We start from the raw sequence: 5,678 nt of genomic DNA on the forward strand, positions 1-5,678 counted from the left end.
ATTAATTTCTAATCAAATTTTTTTTTTTAATCCATTCCAAATTCTCAATTTCAATAAAATTTTTTTTTTTTTTTTAATCGGCAGTTCGCCGGAGTTCTCAATTTCCAAGTCAAAAATTTTTTTTTTTTTTTTTTTTTTTAATCGAAATTTCGATTTATTTAGTAAGCAAATTTTTTTTTTTAAATTCGCCGGAGTTCGCAATCTGTCAAATTTTTTTTTTTTAACGCAGTTCGCCGAGTTTGCAAATTCCTAGCCAAAATTTTTTTTTTTTTAAATGCAGTTCGCGATTCTGCAAAATTCTAAGTCCAAATTTTTTTTTTTTTTTTTAATCGGCATTCGCCGGAGTCTGCAAATTTCTAATCCAAAATTTTTTTTTTAATCGGCAGTTCCGATTCTAAATCAATCCAATTTTTTTTTTTTTTTTTTAATCGGTTCTGCGTCGAAAATTCTAAGTCCCAAAATTTTTTTTTTTTTTTTTTTAAATCGGCAGTTCTCGCCGGAGTTCTGCAAAATTTCCTAAGTCCCAAAAAATATTTTTTTTTTTTTCAAAAATCGGCAGTTTTCGCCGGAGTTCTGCAAAATTTCCTAAGTCCCAAAAAATATATTTTTTTTTTTTTTTTAAATCAACAGTTCTCGCCGGAGTTCTGCAAAATTTCCTAGGTCCCAAAAAATATATTTTTTTTTTTTTTCAAAAATCGGAAGTTCTCGCCGGAGTTCTGCAAAATTTCCTAAGTCCCAAAATTTTTTTTTTTTTTTTTTTTCAAAAATCGGCAGTTCTCGCCGGAGTTCTGCAAAATTTCCTAAGTCCCAAAAAATATATATATATATATATTTTTTTTTTCAAAAATCGGCAGTTCTCGCCGGAGTTCTGCAAAATTTCCTAAGTCCCAAAAAATATTTTTTTTTTTTTTTTTCAAAAATCGGCAGTTTTCGCCGGAGTTCTGCAAAATTTCCTAAGTCCCAAAAAATATTTTTTTTTTTTTTTTTTCAAAAATCGGCAGTTCTCGCCGGAGTTCTGCAAAATTTCCTAAGTCCCAAAAATTTTTTTTTTTTTTTTTTTTTAAATCGGCAGTTTTCGCCGGAGTTCTGCAAAATTTCCTAAGTCCCAAAAAAAATATATATTTTTTTTTTTTTCAAAAATCGGCAGTTCTCGCCGGAGTTCTGCAAAATTTCCTAAGTCCCAAAATTTTTTTTTTTTTTTCTCAAAAATCGGCAGTTCTCGCCGGAGTTCTGCAAAATTTCCTAAGTCCCAAAAATATATTTTTTTTTTTTTTTTTTCAAAAATCGGCAGTTCTCGCCGGAGTTCTGCAAAATTTCCTAAGTCCCAAAAAATATTTTTTTTTTTTTTTTTAAAAATCGGCAGTTCTCGCCGGAGTTCTGCAAAATTTCCTAAGTCCCAAAAAATATATTTTTTTTTTTTCAAAATCGGCAGTTTTCGCCGGAGTTCTGCAAAATTTCCTAAGTCCCAAAAATTTTTTTTTTTTTTTTTTTTTTTAAATCGGCAGTTCTCGCCGGAGTTCTGCAAAATTTCCTAAGTCCCAAAAAATATTTTTTTTTTTTTTTTTTTTTTTTTAAATCGGCAGTTCTCGCCGGAGTTCTGCAAAATTTCCTAAGTCCCAAAAAATATATTTTTTTTTTTTTTTTCAAAAATCGGCAGTTCTCGCCGGAGTTCTGCAAAATTTCCTAAGTCCCAAAAATTTTTTTTTTTTTTTTTCAAAAATCGGCAGTTCTCGCCGGAGTTCTGCAAAATTTCCTAAGTCCCAAAAAAAATATTTTCTTTTTTTTTTTTTTTTCAAAAATCGGCTGTTCTCGCCGGAGTTCTGCAAAATTTCCTAAGTCCCAAAGATTTTTTTTTTTTTTTTTCAAAAATCGGCAGTTCTTGCCGGAGTTCTGCAAAATTTCCTAAGTCCCAAAAAATATATATTTTTTTTTTTCAAAAATCGGCAGTTCTTGCCGGAGTTCTGCAAAATTTCTTAAGTCCCAAAAAAATTTTTTTTTTTCAAAAATCGGCAGTTCTCGCCGGAGTTCTGCAAAATTTCCTAAGTCCCAAAAAATATTTTTTTTTTTTTTTTTTCAAAAATCGGCAGTTTTCGCCGGAGTTCTGCAAAAATCTCTAAATTCCCAAAAATTTTTTTTTTTTTTTTAAAATCGGCAGTTCTCGCCGGAGTTCTGCAAAATTTCTAAGTCCCCAAAAATTTTTTTTTTTTTTTTCAAAATCGGCAGTTCTCGCCGGAGTTCTGCAAAATTTCCTAAGTCCAAAAAATTTTTTTTTTTTTTTTTTTAATCGGCAGTTCTCGCCGGAGTTCTGCAAATTTCCTAAGTCCCACAAAAATTTTTTTTTTTTTTTTTTTTCAAAAATCGGCAGTTCTCGCCGGAAGTTCTGCAAATTTCCTAAGTCCCAAAATATATATAATATATATTATATATATATATATATATATTTTTTTTTTTAAATCGGCGAGCGGCCGGTGGGCGAAGCTCCACCTGGGATTACCTGAAGCCTCAAAACCGTATCCTCTAGTAAAGGGGCAATGATATCTCAGGGTTGTGAGCGAAAGGCTCAAAAAAATGTGACCCAACTAGGCGGCCGGCCCCCTTAAAGGGGGCCCGGGCTGCACACCCCGGGGTTTTCCGAGGGGGCCCCTTTCCCTCGGGGATCTCCCGCTTACGACGGCACGGCCTAACGGTCGAACATAGTTTCGCATTCGATGTCGAGACCCGGGAAGTCTTAGCGATTTTGGCCTGGGGGGGTTGTCTCGGTAAAACGTTACCACCTGCATCTGTTTTAAATCACCCTCGGCTTTTGGGCCCTTTGTGTAAAGACGATTGAGTTCGCATCGAACCGCGAAACCTTTGACCTTAGACGCCGGCCGTCGAACGGTGAACCCACGAGGGCGAGGGCCTAGGGAAACCGGGCTGTGGGCCCCGGGTCTCCCCTTTAAGGGGGGGCCGGGCCCCCAGTAGGGTCCAATTTTTGAGCCTTTGATCCCGGACTCCTAAATTCATTTACCCTTTTACTAAGAAAGGCCTTAGAGGGTTCAGGTAATCCCAGGAGGTAGTTCCCCACCCGGGCCCTCGACCAGTGCGTGAACCAAAATGTCCGAACCTGGGGTTCCCCTCGTACTCGGATTACTATCGCAAGGGCTGGTCATCATAGGGAAAAAACCTGTCTCACGACGGTTGGAGCCGAAGAACCTCGAGTTCTGCAAATTTCCTAAGTCCCAAAAAATATTTTTTTTTTTTCAAAAAACGGCGTTTCGCTAAGTTCTGCAAAATTTCCTAATCCTAAAAAAAATTTTTTTTTTTTTTTTTTTTAAAAAAACGGGAGTTTCGCCGGAGTTCTGCAAAATTCCTAAATCCCCAAAAAATTTTTTTTTTGTTTCCAAAAAAAAACGGGAGTTTTTTTTCCGGGGGTTCTGCAAAATTTCCTAAGTCCCAACAAATATTTTTTTTTTTTTTCAAAAATCGGCAGTTCTCGCCAAATGTTCTGCAAAATTTTATAAGTCCCAGAAAGTATTTTTTTTTTTTTTTTTTTAAACGGGCAGTTCTCCCGGGCGTTCTGCAAAATTTCCTAAGTCCCAAAAAATATTTTTTTTTATTTTATTTTATTTTTTTTTCAAAAATCGGCAGTTCTCGCCGGAGTTCTGCAAAATTTCCTAAGTCCCCAAAAATTTTTTTTTTTTTTTTTTTTTTAAAAATCGGCAGTTTTCGCCGGAGTTCTGCAAAATTTCCTAAGTCCCAAAAAATATTTTTTTTTTTTTTTTTTTTTTTTTCAAAAATCGGCAGTTTTCCCCGGGGTTTTTCAAAATTTCCTAATTCCCAAAAAATTTTTTTTTTTTTTTTTTCAAAAATCGGCAGTTCTCGCCGGAGTTCTGCAAAATTTCCTAAGTCCCAAAAAATATATATATTTTTTTTTTTAAATCGGCAGTTCTCGCCGGAGTTCTGCAAAATTTCCTAAGTCCCAAAAAATATTTTTTTTAATTTTTTTTTTTTTTTTTTTTAAATCGGCAGTTCTTGCCGGAGTTCTGCAAAATTTCCTAAGTCACAAAAAATATTTTTTTTTTTTTTTTTTTTTTTTTAATCGGCAGTTCTCGCCGGAGTTCTGCAAAATTTCCTGTCCCAAAAAATTTTTTTTTTTTTTTTTTTTTTTTCAAAAACTGGCAGTTCTCGCCGGAGTTCTGCAAAATTTCTTAAGTCCCAAAAAAAATATATATATATATTTTTTTTTTTTTTTTTAAATCGGCAGTTCTCGCCGGAGTTCTGCAAAATTTCCTAAGTCCCAAAAAATATTTTTTTTTTTTCAAAAATCGGCAGTTCTCGCCGGAGTTCTGCAAAATTTCCTAAGTCCCAAAAAATATTTTTTTTTTTTTTTTTTTTTTTTTTAAATCGGCAGTTCTCGCCGGAGTTCTGCAAAATTTCCTAAGTCCCAAATTTTTTTTTTTTTGTTTTTTTAAATCGGCAGTTTTCGCCGGAATTCTGCAAAATTTCCTAAGTCCCAAAAAATATTTTTTTTTTTTTTTCAAAAATCGGCAGTTCTCGCCGGATTTCTGCAAAATTTCCTAAGTCCCCCAAAATTTTTTTTTTTTTTTTTTTTTTTTAAATCGGCAGTTCTCGCCGGAGTTCTGCAAAATTTCATAAGTCCCAAAAAATATTTTTTTTTTTTTTTTTTTTAAAAATCGGCAGTTCTCTCGCCGGAGTGTTTTGCAAAATTTCCTAATTCCCAAAAATTTTTTTTTTTTTTTTTTTTTTCAAAAATCGCCATTTTTCTCCTGAATTTTTTAAAATTTCCTTAGTTTCAAACATTTTTTTTTTTTTTTTTCAAAAATCGGCAGTTCTCGCCGGAGTTCTGCAAAATTTCCTAAGTCCCAAAAAAAATATATTTATATATATTTTTTTCAAAAATCGGCAGTCCGCCGGAGTTCTGCCAAAAATTTCTAAGCCCAAAAAATATTTTTTTTTTTTTCAAAAATCGGCAGAGTTCTGCCGGAGTTCTGTGCAAAATTTCCTAAGTCCCAAAAATATATATTAATATATTTTTTTTTTTTAATTGGCAGTTATCGCCGGAGTACCCAGTACAACCCAGATCCCACCCTATACCTTTACGATATTGTCATAAAGGCTCAGCCCGTCTTGTCAAATTGTTTTGCGAAGTTTATGTAACATTGATTACGTCGACGTGAGTAATGATTGTTTCAATGGAAAAATATTTGGTGTGCACTGCTAAATCTATATTTTATAAAAAGGTCAGGAGGGCGAAAGTGGGAAGAATTTTTTCCTGGAAAATTATATTTTTCCGATTTATAATGGGCTTCTTGACAAATCCTAAAAGAACTCGGGTGGTGGTATCTGGGCAAGCACGTTCGCTGTGGAATCAAGGCGACAATTAAACGAAATCGACCCGAAAGCGCCGAAGTAATCGGGTACACGATGATGGATGAACCATTAACCACAGTGATATCGCAACGGTAAAGCGACAGCGTCGTTTGGCGCAGAGACACGCATGACAGCTGACAGGGTCGTTCTAGGGCGCAGCGAAGTGCACGATCGAACGGACGCAGCCAGTAAATTCGCGTCGGGTTTACTAGACTATGTTAAGCCTCACGAGACCCGTCTGTACATTTGACGTTGCTCATAGTATGACGTTTCTAAACTACGCGGTTTTTAAAGACAACGTTGGG

The sequence above is a fragment of the Temnothorax americanus genome, unplaced genomic scaffold (assembly GCF_048541705.1).
Source record: "Temnothorax americanus isolate GAGA-0224 unplaced genomic scaffold, ASM4854170v1 Scaffold445, whole genome shotgun sequence".
Taxonomy (NCBI): Eukaryota; Metazoa; Arthropoda; class Insecta; order Hymenoptera; family Formicidae; genus Temnothorax; species Temnothorax americanus.